This window comes from Thalia democratica, chromosome 1, assembly GCF_965202585.1.
Source record: "Thalia democratica chromosome 1, ktThaDemo2.hap1.1, whole genome shotgun sequence".
Taxonomy (NCBI): Eukaryota; Metazoa; Chordata; class Thaliacea; order Salpida; family Salpidae; genus Thalia; species Thalia democratica.
This window is the reverse complement of record NC_139165.1, coordinates 6582168-6603204: the sequence shown is the minus strand read 5'-3', so window position 1 is coordinate 6603204 and position 21037 is coordinate 6582168.

Genomic DNA, 21037 nt, shown 5'->3' with positions numbered 1-21037 from the left:
GGTTAAATTAATCAACTTAGATACATTTCAATCTTAATTGATTTACTTATCAAAAGTCAATTACGTATAAAAAGATAATACTATCAGCTATTTTTAAGTATAAATTCTTATAGCCGACCATAACTTTTAATTTTCTATAATACTATTAAAATAGTTATGTTATGCTTCAACAGTTTGTTGCTTGTAACAAAAATATTATGTTTCAAAGTTTGTTGGAACTTAAAATTTTGTTAAATTTTAAGTTTTTATAGTACTATTACTAGCTAAAAGCTAATAATGTGAATACGTTTTTAATATATAAACAGTAATAAAAAGTAATTACAGTAGTTTAATTGAATAAATAATAAACAAACGCTTAGTTAAGCACTACTTTTAAACACTAAAAATAGTGAAATTAAAGGTTTAAATAGGAAAATGAAAAATATATTCAAAACATTTTTATTTTTTAATTAAGGTGAAAAAAAAACATTGTTTTAACATAACAAGTGTTATCAAGTAGTTGTAATTAGATAGTTGTATATTTTATTTAGTAAAAAATTGTCTTCGAAAAAAGCAAATAAAATAAATCTAGGTGCGTTTTTGTATTTATTAATATCACATTATCACAACAACATCAAAAATACTGTAAAATGTATGTTTTTGAAATGCTTTTTTGTTATAATAAATAATTCAAACTTAAAAATTGATTAAAATAAATTAAAAACACAAAGTTTAGTATTTTCATATTTCTTAGACATAAAGCTCTCATATTGGTAGAAATTAAGAAAAAAACTTATTTTTAGTTTTAAAAAATACAAAATACTGTTATGTAGCTAAAATACACGATTGTGTACTAAAAAAGAAATAAAAATGTGAATGCTCACAACTATGGATTATGGATTGGTGTGGAGAATGACCTTAGGGCTATCGAGCCTCATATATTTGTAAATAACTTTGATAAGTGTTATTTAAAACTTTGTAAAATTCAAGTTTAACGTCAATATAAATGACCTTAAATTTAAAATGTTAACTGTTTGATCTGTTTGGCGTACTAGATTAAGCTCACGAGCTATACGTAATACCCCTCTAAATTATTATGCTCTAAACAAAACGTAATTTATTTTCAGTTAGTATCAGTTAAAAGAGTAAGTCTGTGACTATTAACGCTGAATTAGAACAACTTATAAACTCAAATTTGGTTTTAAAATCAATGCTAATATTGCAAACTTTTGTTTTTTCAGGGTACGACAGCTTTCAATAGGTCGCAACAAGTTTTCTTGAAAAAATTGCTAGCATGCAGCTGTAGCAGTAATGCATGCTTCACTGCTTTGTTAATTGTATAAGAGAAGAGATTGCAAAAAAAAGATTAATTTCTCAATGCTTAAATATGATAGTTTTGAATAAACGTGGCTTTTTGGTAGAATGGTGAGCCGAAGCCACCTGTTAACTCTTATTTAAACAAAGTATTAATAAGTCGACTATTTTGTTTATGTATTCTTTATAGTGTGTGTTTACTTTGTATATATTAAATTGTGTAATAAATTGTAAAACTTATTGAACAGTACTTAAGTAAATATCACAAAGAGATCCTGTTTAGAATATATTAGCAAGGTTGGCTTTTTATAGTAATACTTAGTTTATATAATGAGTCCTCAGGTCCTCTATCACTATATTGGCGTCCTCGGTTATATCAGTAAAATTACCAACCTTTTTGATTAGATCAGTCTGAATTATAAAAACGTTTAGTGAAGACTAAAACAAAACAGCAGTAAAAATTCTTGATAATTTCCTTTCAAAATTAGGAATAAGACATTTTTATATATCTTAATCATACAGTTTAAGAGTGCATTTACTAGGAATTTTAACAAGTTTGTAAGAACTTAGTATAAGTTTTCTTTTGTTACATTTCTCTCTACGATTAAGTAATAAAAGTTGTTTAAACAACAGTTTTTGATACAGTAAGTCCACAATCAAAGTTACAAGTATGAAGTAGTAGCCTATTGAATATTATTAAGATAATAATGTTTGTTTCTCGGTAAATTTTTTAAGCTAGCCAACATTAAGAGGTACTTAATGTTTTTGTTTTTTGTGGTTATTTTTATTTACCTTCTCTATATTTTTTCAAGTGCCAAGGTGCACAATTTTAAGCAAAAGATGCAGTTTATTTAAGACGCCAACACACGCAAAAGTCGTCAACCGAGCGCAATAAATGCACATTGCATATGTTTTTTATAAAAGTATAGGGAGGAACTTTTTAAACCACGAAAACATTTAGCAGCAAAAAATGAGCCCGATGAATAGGATTTTTGTTGACTTTTATTCTCAACTACTACTAAAAGCTTCTAACTAATGTTTCGAATTTTGCTCAAAGTAAGCTACAAATGTTTCTATTGTGGATATACTGAATCTGTAGCCATTGTTATATTTACTTTTGTGTAACAAAATGAAAATCTATCTTATGAAAAAGATTATTTTAAATAACTGCAGACGGCAAAAAAACTGTCTTATAAGTTATGAGCAAGTAATTCTTTAAAATATGTTGCAAATAAGTTGCTTATATGTAACGATACCGCAAACTTTCGATTTAAAAAACTAAGTTTAGTCGAAAAAAAAGTGTATTTCTTAAAATTTTTAGTAAATACTCTATACTAGAGGTTAAGAATAAATGAATAGTCTAAGGAAGCAGCTAATGTACTTGCAAATCATTTAAATACTTTTATTGCTTCGAAAAATGAAACAATTTAATCAGGAAAGTAGGAAAATATTTTTTGAAAAACTGTTCAATTTGTTTTCACATTAAAACGACTCGCTACTGTTAAAGTTTTTAAAACTAACTACTAAACGTTAGCGTGTTATTGTGAAGTTAAAAAAAAGTTTATTTTGTTAAAAAAAAAAGCTTCTTAACTAGTCTTTAAACAAATGTATGTTTTGGCAAATATATATTTACAGCTGATTTTTTCACTGAAACTTGATGTACTTGTGTAAAGGGAGTTAAGTTTTGCACTTCTCTTATGACGTTATTTTCATTCACTTAAAAATAACACTTAATTTTGTTTGGGCTATTATAAGATGATTTTAAAACATTGTTTTACAAAATAAAATAATTTTTATCGATGCAGATATTTGATAAATACTTTTAAAATGTTTATAGGAGTAACTCTCATAGTTATTTTTAATATTTGTTTTAAAAACAATTTTGTTTTTTATTTACTAAATCTGATAATTATATCTTTAAAGCTATTTCAAGCCATTTGTTTTGAAGTTGTGTAGCGAAAAGGAGTAATTGATTATTTTAAAACATATTTCAAAACATATACTTCCTCTATTTGTTTACGAATTTAAATTAATTCTTTCATTTGAGGTCTGTTTAAAAACTTGATAGTTTTGTGATAATATTATTACAATTTAATTGTTTTCAGAACATTATACTTATTTAAAGTTACTTTACGAAAATAAACTTACTTTGTTTATATTATTAGTAAAGCACTTGTTTTAATTAATAGAAACCTTTAAAAGTTAAAGCATTTAAAATTTCTTTTTATCTTGAGTGAGTAAAATAAAATTTATTTAAAAAATATAAAACTTAATATATTTTAAAATGGCAAAGGACAACTACAACGAACAATCTAGTTCATGTCACCCTATTATGACGTCACAGCCGTAAGTTTGATGAAGATCATCAAGTTTGATGTAATTAGATGAACCGATTCATCACCTAATTCAGCTTTTATTAAAGATGATCGTCTGATTTAGCGGATGTTTGGACTCATTCATTCGGCGACAACTACCTTCCTATTTGTACCCAACACAAAAGTTGTATGGACATTAGACGTTAGTTTTTCGACAAGATGATAGGAAAAAAAGTGGACTTCAGCTGACTGACTTTATAAACATTTGAACTGAATCAAACATATTAAGTGTATTTTTTGTTGTAAAAACTGTTAACACTTAACATATATTTCACTTATAACTTTGCATGTGCACTTATGTTATAATAAACAATGAACTTTACCGCAAGATCAACAACAACAGCATCCGAGACAATCCTACGACCGGTTTCGTCCTTATTAGGACTCATCAGGCAGGAATAGTCGCGAGAAACCGCTATTGTGATCTTAAACAAGCGGGCTTAAGTACGAAGTACTGAAGCGATCGTTTGTGGGTAAAGTTGAAAAAATGACACAGCTAAATCATTCACAGCCCAACGTCTCAGACATTGTCAGCTTGTTGTGAGATTGTAGTCTGCGCTCGTTTGATAAGTTTTAGCCAGTATTTATTTCGGCCATCATCAACGAAGTTGAGATGTTTTATGCCATCGATAATAAACAATGAACTTTACCGCAAGATCAACAACAACAGCATCCGAGACAATCCTACGACCGGTTTCGTCCTTATTAGGACTCATCAGGCAGGAATAGTCGCGAGAAACCGCTATTGTGATCTTAAACAAGCGGGCTTAAGTACGAAGTACTGAAGCGATCGTTTGTGGGTAAAGTTGAAAAAATGACAAGCCCGCTTGTTTAAGATCACAATAGCGGTTTCTCGCGACTATTCCTGCCTGATGAGTCCTAATAAGGACGAAACCGGTCGTAGGATTGTCTCGGATGCTGTTGTTGTTGATCTTGCGGTAAAGTTCATTGTTTATTATCGATGGCATAACACTTATGTTATAAATATAAGTATTTTTTCAAACCTTTTGATACTTTCTATTAAGTTTTTGTTGTTTTAAATAGCAATATAAAGATAACTTAACCAGTGAAATAATTTTTTAGTTTTCTAAAGAGGGGGAAAGAACCTAATATGAACTAAATTTCATATTTATGTTTTTATTTTAGAATCTAAAAAAACAAATTTTAACTTTTAAAAAATTAGGTTAAGGGAGTGTAGCAGTAATGCATGCTTCACTGCTTTGTTAATTGTATAAGAGAAGAGATTGCAAAAAAAAGATTAATTTCTCAATGCTTAAATATGATAGTTTTGAATAAACGTGGCTTTTTGGTAGAATGGTGAGCCGAAGCAACCTGTTAACTCTTATTTAAACAAAGTATTAATAAGTCGACTATTATGTTTATGTATTCTTTATAGTGTGTGTTTACTTTGTATATATTAAATTGTGTAATAAATTGTAAAACTTATTGAACAGTACTTAAGTAAATATCACAAAGAGATCCTGTTTAGAATATATTAGCAAGGTTGGCTTTTTATAGTAATACTTAGTTTATATAATGAGTCCTCAGGTCCTCTATCACTATACAGCTTTGTATAAAAAACTCTTTCACGGACTGCTTTTATTTCAAAATATACTAAAAGCATAAAAGTTCTTTTTTAAACAATAAATGTAATAAAATAATCAATACAGAATGCTAGTGATGAGAAATTATTAGAGCCGAACTTTAAGCTTTTACAATAAAAACTTTTAACAATACTGTTTTTTTAATTTGTTTGAGCAGAAAAATACTTGCGTGACGTAGATTTAGCTGACCCCTTTAGCCTGATTTGGCTAAAAATTTTCGTTAATTTTATAATTTATACAATAAAAAATTGAAAGATAATTATCTGTCATGTTTCGAAATATTTGCACTCTGAATGTTTTTGTGACGTATGTTTTGTGGTCTTCATAAGAAATTTATAAAGTTTTATGGTTAAATTAATAGATTTAAAATGAGATATTATATTCTTCAAACTATTACCTGATTTTTATAAGTCATAGAAATAGTACTAAATCTACTTGTAATATTGGTAATTGTAAAACATTAAATGTTTAGTAACAATTGGTTAACAGATTATTATGAAGCGTATAATTTATAAAACGTATACATTAAGAAACATTACTTTTTATCCCCCTGTTCTTTTACATTTATCATGTAAAATTAACTGGACAAAAAGTTTAAAAACTAGTTTTTTTCTGTATGAGATAGTCGCAATTTAAAGATTATATGTCAAATAAATTAGTTACTAAGCATTTACTTTACTATTAGCAAAAAAAATCTGGGCTGTGTAACCAAAACAGATTTTAATTTCTGAGATTAATTTAAAACAAGTTATTTTTGCTTGAACAAAATAAATTAAAGTTTATAAAAATCTAAGTTTAACCAAACGTTTTTATATTTAATTTAGATACAGACATAAACTTGACATTCCAACAAAACAAAAGTTTATCAAGTTACTAAACAATTACTAAGTTTAAATTTAAGTTACTATTTTATTAGTTGAAACGCTTTAAAATGCAAACTAACAAAAATTTTTTTTTATCATCAGCACTTATTAAGTATTCGAGTTTAATGAATGATAAGATAAATAATAGTAACTTCAAAATTTAGATATAAGTACAAAATAAGCGAGTTATTATGCTTAATTAAAAAAAAAAGTTATTTTAATTGACTAATACTTTTAACGCTTAGCGCTAAATTAAAACAGTTGATAAACTAAAATGAGGTTATAAAAACAATGAATTTGACAAAACTGCATCTATTTCAGTTAAACAAAAAGAATTCGTAAACTTTTATTCTAAAATTTAGCATCATATAAAATTATTAAAAATTGAAATATCTGCACTCTGAAGCTTTTCTGACATAATGCAGTTTATCACAGTGTGTAAGTTTCACATATTTTCTATAAAAAAGTATACTGAAAGCATCTAATTTGTTTTAAATATTTTAAAATAATTTTTTAAGGCACAAAAATGTGACTAAAACTAGAATAAATGTTTGTAGTTGTTAGTTTAAAATCATAAAGACATTGTTTTGAATGTCTAACTTAAAATTAACATTTTCTTAGTTGTTTCACATTTTTGAATAAAACATAAATTTGTATTTAGCAAATTTCTATATAGTATATAAAAAATAGATGTTGTAGTAAGTTGTCATATAGTTCTGCAAAATTAAAATAGATTAAGTTTTGAAGTAATGTGAAATCTAAAGCTATTTATGACAAATTGTAGTTTTTATCGGTTTTAAAAATACTTAAATTTCTAAAAAATAAATACTAAAATGCTTGTTACAAAATTCTAAGAACTAGGACTAACACTATCAATAATAATTGCAATAGCTGGAAGTTACAATTGTAATTTTAAAACGTTTACAGAACACTTTTGAACTTAAAATATTTTTTTTAGTTTATAAGTTCATTTACTTGCAATGTATATATTTATTTCAAAATTTAATTTAAACAACTATTTTGTTATTAAAAATAGTTTTGATTTAAAGATATTAAAAATCTGCAGTTGATGATAAAAATCTAAAATAAAGGTGTTAGGAGTTTTGTGGTAGTTTTTGAGTGATCTTAGTATAAGGGGACCATAGCCTTTTTGATTTTTTAAAAAGCGCCATTTACAAAAAATTCTTGTAAACCTGCTCTAATAAAGAGTATCATAAATTTTGTTTAAAAACAAATCAATTCACAGTATTTGTGGTATACGTATATTTTATTTTAGAAAACATTACTGTTTAAAAAATTCTTAAAAAAGAAATGTAACTCATTTTGACGTAAAACTAAAATCCACACAAACTCTTTAACGATTATAAATACAATCAAATTTTAAATTATGAAAAGCACCACGATTGTATTTTGAAGTTGCTGTAAAACAACTAGTTTATGTTATAACTTAGAACGAATCTAACTTAATTCAAAAGGTATTATTTTCACTGTTATAATTTTGTTCAAAAGATCGCGATTTTATACTTGTGCATTTTTTTTTTATCTTTTACATTTTAGAGTGTTGTAAATTTATAGTTTAGAAAAAAATTAGTATTTGATTCCTTCGACTATAATAACCTTTAAACTGTTTTAAACTTTGCAGAGATAACTTCAACTTGTACAAAAATTGTTACAGTAAACATTTAATCATTTAAGTAAGTTTTGATAAAAATTGGAAAGCACAGCCGAATTAACATTAAGTGTTCGTTAAATCGGATAGTAATTTTTTTTTTGTTAAATAAAATACTTAAGATCAGTCTTTGTTTAGTTTTCAGACTTTTTGTAAAAAGGTACTAAAACAATGTAAAAAAAACCCAAAAAATTATTCATAATTATTGTTAGCCTTACGGACACAATGTTGTTGATATTTTTTTAGTTTTAAAATTATTCAGTTTTGTTGTTAGAAAGTTGTTTCAAGCATACTTTAAATAATTTTTACAGTTAAATGTTATTTTTATTTAAAGTTATAATTATAGTTTGGTGAATATATTGACGCTTACTCTATGTAGATGATTATTGCTATAGTTTCTCGCATAGTTTTTTAATAAATTTATATTATCTTTTAATTATCATTGTTCTTAAAAGTCGTGATTCAAATATTTTTTATTTGTATTTGTTGTATTGCAGTAAGCTAGTTTGACATTCTTGTTATAGTGTATGTATAAAACTTTTTTGATACAACACTTTATTTTTAGCTTATTTAAAGCTCTTTACATGCAAATTCAGAATTTTCACAATCAATTTCTTAGCAAATTAAATTTAAAAAAATCCAATACAAAACGTTTTATATATCTTTAATGGCATCATGAGAAATAAATAACGAAAAAATTTTTATATTATTATTAAAAAAAAACTTTACAACATTATTTGCTTTCTTGACTATTATTTACGTCATTAAGTTCCAATTTTAACAGGTATACGACACCTATAACAAAATTAAACTAAACTTAATTCGATTAATTGTATTAAACATAACATAATCTACTATACTATACAATTAAATTAAATCGCACTGATCTACAAAAATTAAAACAGTATTTTTGAAATAGATATTTGTAAACAATTTTAAAAGACAAAAAAGGAAACATTTATAGTTTAAGCTTATAAATTGCAATTGTCATTTAATTCATAATTTAATTAGTTATACATCTTTTTATTTTTGATTCAGAAATTAAATATATAATTTTAAACAATAAAATAAAACTAAAGTTTTATTTTAACTTATATAATAACCGCATATTAAATATAAGGTGATTGATCAAAGTAATACAGTTTTTTTCCTATCTCTAAATTTTAAGTTTTAAAACTTCAAATTTCTCATAATACGCTGGCTTAATTTTGTAGAGACATTATTAAAGAAAGTTTTACTGGTTAGCTATATAAACAAAAAAACTAACTTCACATTAAATAATATATTGATTTATAAACAGGAGTTCTTCAGTTATAATAATGAGTGAAACACAGTTCATTTAAAGTAATTACTTATAGAATAGTAAAATTTATACAAAATATAGTATGCAAATAAGTATGTGTAGAAAATAAAATGAGTAAAACTAAAAGTACTAACTTTCTTGATTTCGGTTAGTGTTTAACTTTATTATTTTTATAATCATATATTATTCACTAAAATTTTAGATTAATACAAAAAAACTTAAGCAACAAGTGTATATATATATTTTTAATTACCTACAAAACTGGTTATAAATGGCATATGAGTAGAAAAATAAATTACTACAAAAGCACACACAAATACTAAAAATATAAATACAAACAGTGATTGTTTTTTTTTACATATGATTATAACAGTAAAAGTTTTTTTTTCATATTAAATATAAATATTAGACAGTAAATAATGTTATATTAAATATGGGATTTAAATAATACATCCTAATATATACTTTTAACTGTGTTAAAATATAAATAAAAAATAACAAAGACTGTTTTGATAAGATATTAAAAAACAGAGTTTCCAAAGTTAAACAATATCGCCCAATATTGTGTCAATTTTAACTAAAAAGGGGTTTAACCAGTAAGGTGGCGAAAAAATAAATGACTTATTATAAGGGTTATATTATAAGTTTATGCGAAATAGGCAATCAATAAATTGAATTTTGGTAAGTTTTTTTTATAGATTTTTCTAAATTAAACTTAAAATTTTGATAATCACATTTTACGTCATCATCAACTACCAACAAAAAGTTAATTTAAATATTTATATATACATATATATATTTTTTTAATTTAGGAGTTTGTTATTTTACTGTATTTTTAGAAGTTATATGGTACATGTTTTTAACTGTCTCTTAATCTTATAGAAAATAAATACTTAATTAATTAATTTATGACTTTTTATCTTCATCTATACAGAAAAGTTATCGTTATTAGTGACCAAAAATGTTCTGTTTGTGTTAATTATTTTATACAAAAATAACTTTCAAAAGTTTGTTTTCGAAATATTATGAAACTTATTAAATATTTCTCAAATTAAAAATGCATAAAAATTAAAAAAAATTTTTTTAATATATTTATTATGGGTGGGTGTCACTTTTGCACGAGCGTCACTTTTGCACGAGCGTCACTTTTGCACGAAGGGACACTTTTGCACGACTGTCACTTTTGCACGAAGGGTCACTTTTGCACGAGGGGACACTTTTGCACGGCGACTCTTTTGCACGAGCGTCAATTTAGCACGAGGGGACACTTTTGCACGGCGTCACTTTTGCACGCAGGGTCACTTTTGCACGAGGGGACACTTTTGCACGGCGTCACTTTTGCACGAGCGTCACTTTATCACGAGGGGACACTTTTGCACGGAGGGTCACTTTTGCACGAGAGGACACTTTTGCACGGCGACTCTTTTGCACGGAGGGTCACTTTTGCACGAAGGGACACTTTTGCACGGCGTCACTTTTGAACGCAAGGTCATTTTTGCACGGCGTAATTTTTGCACGAGGAGACACTTCTGCACGGCGACATTTGTTGCGGCAGCATTGTTGCACAACGGTACTTTTGCACAACGTCACATTTTTACGATGAAGATTTTGCCCAGCGACATTTTGGCACAATGATTTTTTTTCACGGAACATCAATTTTTCATTTTGGTAAAAAGTTCTTTAGCTAGTACCAAATTTTAAACATACTTATATTAAAGGCAAAAAATGAAAAATTTAAAATCTTAAACAGTAAAAGTTAATGTTAGAAACAAACTAAGGAAAGATAGAACATAATTATTTATAAAAAATTCATACCAGGGACAAAAAAAATAATTAATTTAGAAACTAGGATAAAAAATAATTTGAGTGTAAGTAAGTTGTTCTAGTTTATTTTGAACTACAGTATATTAGTCAACAACTATGTCATATTATATATTTTACTACACAGTTACAAGTTTATTGTCCATATGATGGACCTAGGCATCAAAACCTAGACCACTTAAACTGAAAGAAACATAATAAAAAAATAAAATTAATACAAGAAGTTTATTTATTAAAACAAAGATAAAAACATAGTTTGATATAAAACTTATAGGTTAACATAAAAAGCAAAATGTTAAGCACAAACTTATACTTATTTACGCTTTGATGTAGAACGATGAACGTCAAATATTTAAACGCATTGATTAACAACAAAAATTAAAACCTAACGCTCCAAGGACATCAAAAATAGACTGGCTAGATGAGTAATCATTAAATACATTGAAAAAGGACTCATTATTAAAAGAGTAAAGGTGCTGCTAATATAATATATTGAATTATAAACTAAGCTTAGTCTTAAAATTAAATCAACGGTTATTAAAAATTACTTATTAATTTTACTAACACAAATATAATTTTGATAAAAAAATTTTAACTTCAATCGAAATTCTTTAAAATTTTTTCAAGAAACTAATTCATTTGTAAGTTTTTTCCATATTTCAACTGACCGATAAAAAAAAATTCTGCCAAGCCTCATTATTGAAATGTTGCAGCGGTTGAAGACTAATATGGTATATTTTCTTTTAACATTAGTTCAAACTCCCAAATGTTACTTTCTCCTTGGCTTATCATGATCATGCAAAGTTATAATGCTGAAATAATCCAAGTTCAAATCATTTTATTGCTCTTTTTATTCTCACGCTAAATTAAAAAATAGACTGAAAAATAAACGTCAAGTAAAATCTGAAATACTTTTACAATTCAAATATTAACTAAATATTTTGTTTTGTTTTAACAATCGTTTAAAACTAAAATTAATTTTAACCATTTGTTTAACAACTATATATTACTAATTTTAACATCAAGAGAATATAAATAAAAAATATGACTCAAGATTCGTGTTTCAAAGCCTTACTAAATTAAGGTTATCTTTCTCTTTAAAATTTAACGAGATTCAGATAATTTTTATTTAAATTATTCAAAATTGTTTTTTATTCATCTAGTTTATTTTGATTCAGATTAAAAATAACAATAAATGAATTGTGGTACGTAATTATATTGTTACCCGTAAAACTTAAGATAAAAACTTTTATTTAAGAAATTTATTTAAGCACTGACGAGGTATTAGACCAAAACTTAGTTTGTAAAATAAATTTTTGCAACAACAATTTCATAAAAACTTTACATTAACTTTTCATTAAAAAACTACAACATTTTATTGATTCAAAACAACTTGTGTTTAAAAGCGAATATTATTTAAATTGACAAAAAAAAATCTATTTATATTTTTATTTGAGAAAATAAAAATTAGAAGCGTGCAAAAGTGAAGTTTCGTTCAAAATTGACTGATTATTTAAAACTTTGCAGTTCATAAGTATACCCGTGAAATTATAACGCCGTGCGAAAGTGACGCTTTGCAAAAATGTCGTCATGCAAATGTAACGTCGTGCAAAAGTGACGACCGTGCAAAAGTGACCCTCCGTGCAAAAGAGTCGCCGTGCAAAAGTGTCACCTCGTGCAAAAGTGACCCTGCGTGCAAAAGTGACGCCGTGCAAAAGTGTCACCTCGTGCTAAATTGACGCTCGTGCAAAAGAGTCGCCGTGCAAAAGTGTCCCCTCGTGCAAAAGTGACCCTCCGTGCAAAAGTGACGCCGTGCAAAAGTGTCCACTCGTGCTAAAGTGTCGCTCGTGCAAAAGAGTCGCCGTGCAAAAGTGACCCCTCGTGCAAAAGTGACCCTTCGTGCAAAAGTGACGCTCGTGCAAAAGTGACCCGTTCCCATTTATTATACCCTAAATAAAAAATATTTAAGTAATGTTACATAAAATATAATTGAAATATATCGATAATCAATGATCTTATGATATTCTAATTTAAACAGTATATGAATAAGACTTAGTAGAAGTAAAACCTTTATTGTTTAAATACTAGTTTAATTTTATTTACTTATTTGATTAAATGAATTGAATTATCAGCCGGTTTAGGCCGTAAAAACTTTAGCGAATTGACGACCGTATATTCCTTAATAAACCCAAAATTTATACTTAGTTTAAAGCTTATTTTTAAAATACTATTAGTGTGACGTCAGTAGTACAACAATTTGTTAAAAACAAGTCCAAAGTCTAACCCACAATTCGTCAGTTATCAGGCAGATAACTGAGTATACTTTAGTTAGTTGGTGTTAAAGCATTTTAACTTCACGAGTTTAGTTTGAAATATAACTATTTGCTTTACGATAGTAAAGTTTGATTACTGCTGTCAAACTTAAAAAACTTTTGAGCTTACTTTTAACTTATAATAAATTACAATGATCTATTACATGAAACATCAACAACTATTTTTAAAATTGGGTTAAAAAATTAATTTATTTTCAAAAGAAGCCACAGTTTTATAATTATTTTTAAAATAAATATGTTACCAATATTTACTTTAAAAAAAGCAAAGTTATTTTTGGTTTTGTAGCTAAAAAGGGCATTTTATCTTTTAGTCCCTACGTTGAAACTTGCTTTATTTTTAAGTGTTGTATCATTAAAAATTCTTCAGGAGGGGCTAGAACCTGTGACCTTCTCCGTGTTAAGTAGACATACGCTACACTTTGAAATCCGGCTTGTTGTCACTTAAAGCTCTAAAGTGTATTTACAAGAAAAAGTATACAAGATGTGGCATCAAGTACAAATATACTTTACAAACTTGTTTTATCAAAAGTAAAATACTTCTAACATATCTATACCAATGTATTACAGAGTAAGGTTTTTTGTGTTATTCAGTTCTGATACTTTTCGTAAGGTAATGAAGATTATTTTTTATTTTAAATTGAGTCTAATAGTTTATAAATAATATGATACATAGATGTATTTTTATTTTAAAGGGATTGTTATTATTATGTCTTAAAATAATGATTAAATGAAGTAAGGTTTAAAACTTTATGAATTTTAATTAGTATCTTATAAACATTAATAAACTAATATGATGCGTAAATTTGCGTTAAATATATTTGTAACTAATACTTTGATTTTAGCATATAAGTTAATATGAATTTGGTGAAAACTTATTTAAAATATTAGTTTGTTCTTAAACTACAATTCAGTTTTGCAATCAAAACCTATACAAACAAAATTTTTTTAGGCATTATTCTTAAGTTTATTCTGTTTATTATTATTATTATTATTATTATTATTATTATTATTATTATTATTATTATTATTATTATTATTATTATTATTATTATTATTATTATTATTATCAAAATTAATTATTAAAATCTGTTTTAAAGCATTATAATTTAAGCAAACTTGAAAATACAGTTCTAGGACTTTTAAACTTTTGTTGTTATTAATAAAGACTAAGAAGCATTATGATTTAAGGAAAAGTAATATTTTTATTGTAGATATTTTTATTTTGTTGTAAATGTTTAAATTCATCAAATTTGTACCTTTTTTTTATTCGTTAGAGTTCAAGAGATTTTAACAATTTTTATTGATTACGTCACTATCTACTTTAAATTACAGTTTTTTTGGTTGAAAATCTATTATTGATTTTTGATAACTTTTTTTTCGAGTTTGAAATACTTACATTTAATATAATGAAAAGAAACTCATCTTTTAGGTTATAGAAATGAGTTTGATATTTATATAACCAAACAAAGTGATAATTTAAAGAATTATGTTTTCAGCTTTATAGTAACAGTTAACAAAAAGCATACTGTTAAAAAAATATTAAAAACTTTTTTTTTCAATGTTTTAAGTTTAGCAGTCGATAAGATAACGGTAAAAAGTAATATAAAGTTCATGCAGTATACAAATACTGTTGAAAAACTAAGACAATTTTCTGAACATTTATTGCTAAATATAATTTAAAACTTTTACTTCTTGAGATTTTTTTTTTTGGTTTATTTTGATAGTCAAACCAGTTTATCAAATTTTTCTTACCCAATTAATTTTTAGTTAAACAAAATTAAATATGATATTGTGTACTTCTTAAGAAAACTAAAAAAAAAATTATTTAAATAAAAAGTCATTAAAAAATAAGCTGGAGTATTTAATATATTAGAAAATTAATAAATAATATTAAGATCACCAATAAATAACACACAATTGGGAGACTTTTCTTAAATATCAAAAAATATTTTATTTTAATTTGTTAAACACTCACCTAAAATAGAAAAACATTGTTTTGACACATTTATATGTACAAAAAAAAGTTATAATAAAAAATAGGTTTATATTTCTTAAATACAAAGTTTTAAAACTTACTTGTTGTTTTCTGTTTTGCTAGATACATCATTTTTAAGTGAATCTGTTGAGTTAGACATTGAATTAAATTGAATTTAGAAAAACTTGACTATTTAAGGACAACTGGCTATATGATATTAATATTTAATTAAAGCTAATTTAAATAATATCTATTGTTGCTTTTCAAACGTACTAGATGATATATAACAAAAACACAACTTGAAACGACATGTATTAGTTTAGATTATTAATTGTTCAAGCTATATAAAATACAAAAATAAAAATATTAACTAAATTCAATGCAGCATACTATAAACTGGACGAAGTAAACAGATGTCAAATAGAGATATTATTTATATATTCAGAACTTTTTTTAATCTCATCAAAGTTATGTAGTTTTTAGCAATTAATTAGATCTTAAATAAATTCCCTTATAGAAGCTTTTCAACAAATGTGATTGTTTTAAAACAACTATTGATTTTTAAACAGATAATAAGTTCTAGTAATAGACTTGTAAACTTCATACTTACAGCTACTCATAAACTACAAACTAAACTATGAGAATAAACTATAATATTTAATTCTACTTTAAATTATTTTGAAGCTAATCGAAAGGAAATTAATAAAATTTTTATACATTATTTTTTTCTCTAAATTATGAAATAAATATATTCAGATAAAATCAATAAACTTTACTTCACGCCTGTTCAAAAATATAACTGTAACAAAAATTAAATTAACTTTTACACAAATAAAATACTTTTTTTTTAAATTTAGTTCATAAGTTTAAATTTACAATTAGTTTTATATATAAAGCAAATTTTTATAATGATGTTAAAACACTTAATGAACGTAACAGGTCGTGCAAGCTTTGTGAAAATTGCAAAAGCATTGCAAATTGTATGTTCAACTTAGCAAATCTGTTTTTATTAGTATACAGTTGTGCGATACTTCTTGTTGTGGGTTAGCATTAATGACGTCACGAAGATCATAACAAGTTTTTTAAGTTGATTTACAACAATAGTACAATACTTTATAACTTAAATTTTTCTAAATGACAAATTAAGCGTTAAAATTTATTTTAAAACCTTATATGACCAAATATAAAAAAAATATGATTAAATTGAATAACTTCTTACTTTTCTTTTTTGATATTGATTTTATATTTTTGTATTTTATAACAAATTATTAAAATTTGAGTGCTCATATTAAATTCAAAATTAAATTCAAGTTTTTATATAAGAAGTTTTTGAAAATATTTATCCTTTCATACACAACAATGACTTAAATATATAAAACTATTAAAAGTATTTTTTAGCGTCATTAACAATTAAAATTAAAAAGATAGATAAAACTAGAAACGCAATTTTTTTTTGTAAAACTTTAAATGCGATAAAAACTAAAGTTTATTAAAAATCAATCGCAGATTGATGTCATTACAAAAAATTTAATCAACAATACAGTACTATGCATTGCTTGCAAATTTTATTTATATTTTTCAAATACCAAGTTCAAACTTTTTTTAACAATTTTTTTTTACAACTTAATTTTAATATAATATTTTCTTAAATTTCATTTTTTATACACATACTTTATTTTAAGGTTTATAGCATAATAAATTTAAATATAATAGTTATAATAATATTTACAACAGTTTAATGTTTAAAGGTTTATTTAGTCGTTTTAACACAATCTAAAGTTGTAACAAAACAATTTTAGCAATAAATTAATAAAGTAAATTTCGAATATTAAATTATAAAAGTCTGTTTTTGAGTTGTATATTTTTTGAAAAAACATTAAAAGTTGATAATTATATTTTTCTTGTTTGTAGTGATACTACTAGTAGTAGTAATGCTTTCATAAATCAAATATAATATGTTATTTATCAATATTATTATTTTAGTTTTAGTAGATGTAGAAAATAACAAAGTTTAAAAAAGAAAACAACATAACCTTTTTAATCTTTTTTACTAAAATACGCCTCTTAGCTACTGGTTTTTTAAAAAATATTAATAATGGTAAATATAAAAAGAATAATTTACAGCAGCTTACTGCTGCTTTATAAACTAAGCATTACCTATATAATGATTAAACTATCAAACAAATTAATTTATTCTAAAAGTTTGATTTTTCAAACTACTGGGAAAATATAATGACGTCGAAGAAAGATTATTTTTCTTTTATTAAAAGTTTTTTCTTTTATAATAATAAAAATTAAATTTTGCAACAAGTCTCTAATTTATATATTTTTTTAGTGTGTGTAGCATTTACAGTTTTACTGGTATTTAGGTATCAAGGAATATTACTTTTGAATTAACTTCAATAATTTTGTTTTAAGTTAAATTATTTACTAATGTAAAAAATTAAGACAACTTTAAACTTGCTGAAATTTAAAAAATAATGAATTTTTTTTAAAGTTTTTGAAATTTGCAAATTAAACTTTTAGACCAAACATACTTGTTTATATAAATAGTCATTTAGTATAACATTAATAGTTTAACTAAATATTTTTTAACTTAATTTGTTAACTATAACTATTTAATTTATTCATTTTTTATTGATTTTATTATTTATTTATTATATTTTATTTACAAAAGTTTATTTAAAAAAAATTTAATAACTTAAGTAGTTAAAATGGTTTCTTAAACTTCAATTGTATCATTTACAAAACATTAGCCACTACTTTTTAATTGAATTTATTTTTCACCAAATAAAAATTATACGTGTCGTAAGTAAACTTTAAATAAATGGTGTCATTAGTATCAACAACATTAAAATGTAAGTTTTTATATCTACAAGTAATTTTATATTGTTTTTATAAACTAAAATTACAGCTTTTAAATTTATCAATATTGTCTTTTTCGTATTTTTATTACAATTCAGTTAGTAGTGCAGCCTAAAAAAAAAAGCGATAAAAAACATTAAAATAAAATCAAAGCTTTTTATAACGTTATTTTCAAAAACAAAAATACTTTAAAATAACATTATTTAATATTTTCTTCGTTTTTATTAAAACAGGTAATTATTGCTTGTCATTAGTGTTAAACCAAAAATATTTAATATAAGTTTCAATTGTATCTTTTTTATTGTGATAAGCTTGTTTGAAAGTTTTGTTATGGTCTATGTAAAAGCCATTTTTGCTTAAATATCTTGTACTAAAAATCTTTTGAAAGCTATTACTTATAAACCTATTAACTCTACGGATTAATTTTGTTTTTAAATATTATCATTATATAGATAATGTAAATAACATAAATAAAAAAAACTTCCTAATTAAATAGACTTAGCAGTTTTACTCATTTTATTTTCTTTTTATTACTAACAGAACATATTACTATTAAATGTCAAACATTTTAACTATTAAGTTATCATAAAATGAACATTTAGAGAAATAGTTTTCTTTTTCACAGATGTTTATGGTAAGAATTTAGTTATCTTAAAAAAAAATACTTATAACGTAAACTTAACAGAACAACTTTAATAAAACAACTAAGCGTTTAGTCAGCTTTGGTAGTTTTTAACATTCCCTTTCTATAACAGCAATTTTATAGCTAAAATTAACTTTTTGAAGTAAAACTTTTCTTTCTTTTTTATTTAAACAGATATTAATAAATGTATGTTTAAGTATTTGGCACCTAATTACGAGAACTGTTATTGTCTTGACTCTAGGTTTCTATGAACCGAAGTAGAGATAAACAATGTAACATTTGTTTAGACTGTAGAAGTTAGAATTCTATTTAAAATTTAGTTCTCATCGACCTTTCATTGTTAGCAAATATTAAAACGGGTGTAATTAAAATACTACAGGTTCTGCATACCTGCTAAAAATAACTATAAAGAATAATAAGAAAACTTTAAACTTTTGTGATGTTATTTTGTCTGTATGTCGTTTGCTGTATGTTGTTTTGTTTTAGTTTTTGCATACCAACTAAAATTTTTCGAAATTTTCTAAAATACCACATAGTTGGTGTTTAATAATCTATGTTAGATTTTTAAGGTACACGTGTTTTATAAACGTCGGCCTTAGTACAACTATTGTAATTTGAGTTTTAGTATATATAAAAAAAACTTAAAAAAGTTATTAAGTAGAAGACCTAATTAATTTTACAAAAAATATTTGAATATTATGGTACAAAGAACAGATATTTTGTTTTTTGTTTAATTTTACCGCTAAATACAATTGAATCACATAAATTACTTTGATTTTTGAGCCGTAAAAACTCAGACATTCACTTAAATGATCTTAAACTGAACATCAATTCAAAATTTAATGAAATTTTCATATATTCTACTCACTATTTAACAAAATCTAAAATTTTAAACACAATATAAAAATTCATTTGAAACTTACACTTATCAAAAATAATTATAAAATTTATAAACTAAAGTTATTTATAGTTATATATAAGCAGATTGTAATTAAAAGCTTCAAAATCAAAAATCATAACAGACAACCATAAAAATAAGTAATTTATTATACATAGTATCCTATAATTAAAAAACAACTAGAAGTAAAAGTTATAATGTTCAAGACATTTTAAAAAGCAAAAACTAAAAAATTATGTTTTAAAGCTAAACAGAAAATTGAGATATGATTCATTCAAAACGTTTTTATTAAGCAAACAAAGGAAAATCGATTTCAGTTAACAATTAACATTTTTTATTGAATGGCAACTAATTTAAAAATTTAACTTCGATTAAGTAAATATTTATAGAATTTCTCATAAAATATTTAATTAAAACCAATCTACATAATTAGTTAAAATTAATTACAGATAGATTGACAGTTTTTATTTACATAATTGTATATAAATTTAATTATTAATATAACTAAGATAAGCAAACAGTTAAAACTACAGTTTCGAAATTACTTAAAACAGGTAAAACCAAAACTTTTTACTGTTAAACTTGTTTAATATCCTATAAATTTTAGCTGATGACGTTAAACTGAGTCTAGTTCTAATTTATAAGAAATTATTTATTTAGCTTTATTACCAGTGATTATTTTGCGACAAGTTTTAATTTATTATATTTTGTTATAAATTAGGTTTTTTAAGAATTTTTATATCAAGAACTGTAACTGTGACAATAATTTGAATACTTTATTTTAAATTAGAAATTGTTCAAATGTAACACAAATTAAAACGATCTAAAATTTAGTCTTTTTTATGTTTTAACCTTTAGAAAATCTTTTTGAATAATATCTAAATAATTTATAAAAACTTTGCTGAATTTTACATTTGTTTTCGTTAAAGGTAATAACTAAGCTTCGTTTACGTATATAAAAATTGCTAAAAAAAAGTAATTGAAGTTTTTTAAGAAAAATTCTTGTTTTTTGGATAATAATAAACAGTATGACTGGATTAGATTGTTTTCATAAAAAAAAGTTGTTGAAGCAAAAAAAAATCTGAAGATTTAGACAATTTTTTTACACTAGTTAGGTAGTTGCAGTTAAAAAAAAATATCGTATACATCTATTTAATTTTTCATTTGTATACCAACTAAGTATTGAATTTTTTTTATTGTCTTACAAGAAATTGAATAAAAAAAAATTATGTAAAATATTTATTTTATATACAGTTTTTACTGTTTGTATAAACTGTTGTTACAAGTTGATTTACTTGTTTATTTTAATACATAATAAGTTGGTAATCTTTTAATAGTTGTCAAACAAACCATTCCTTCAAATGCAATCCTTAAATGTTACAGGTAAACCTGCTA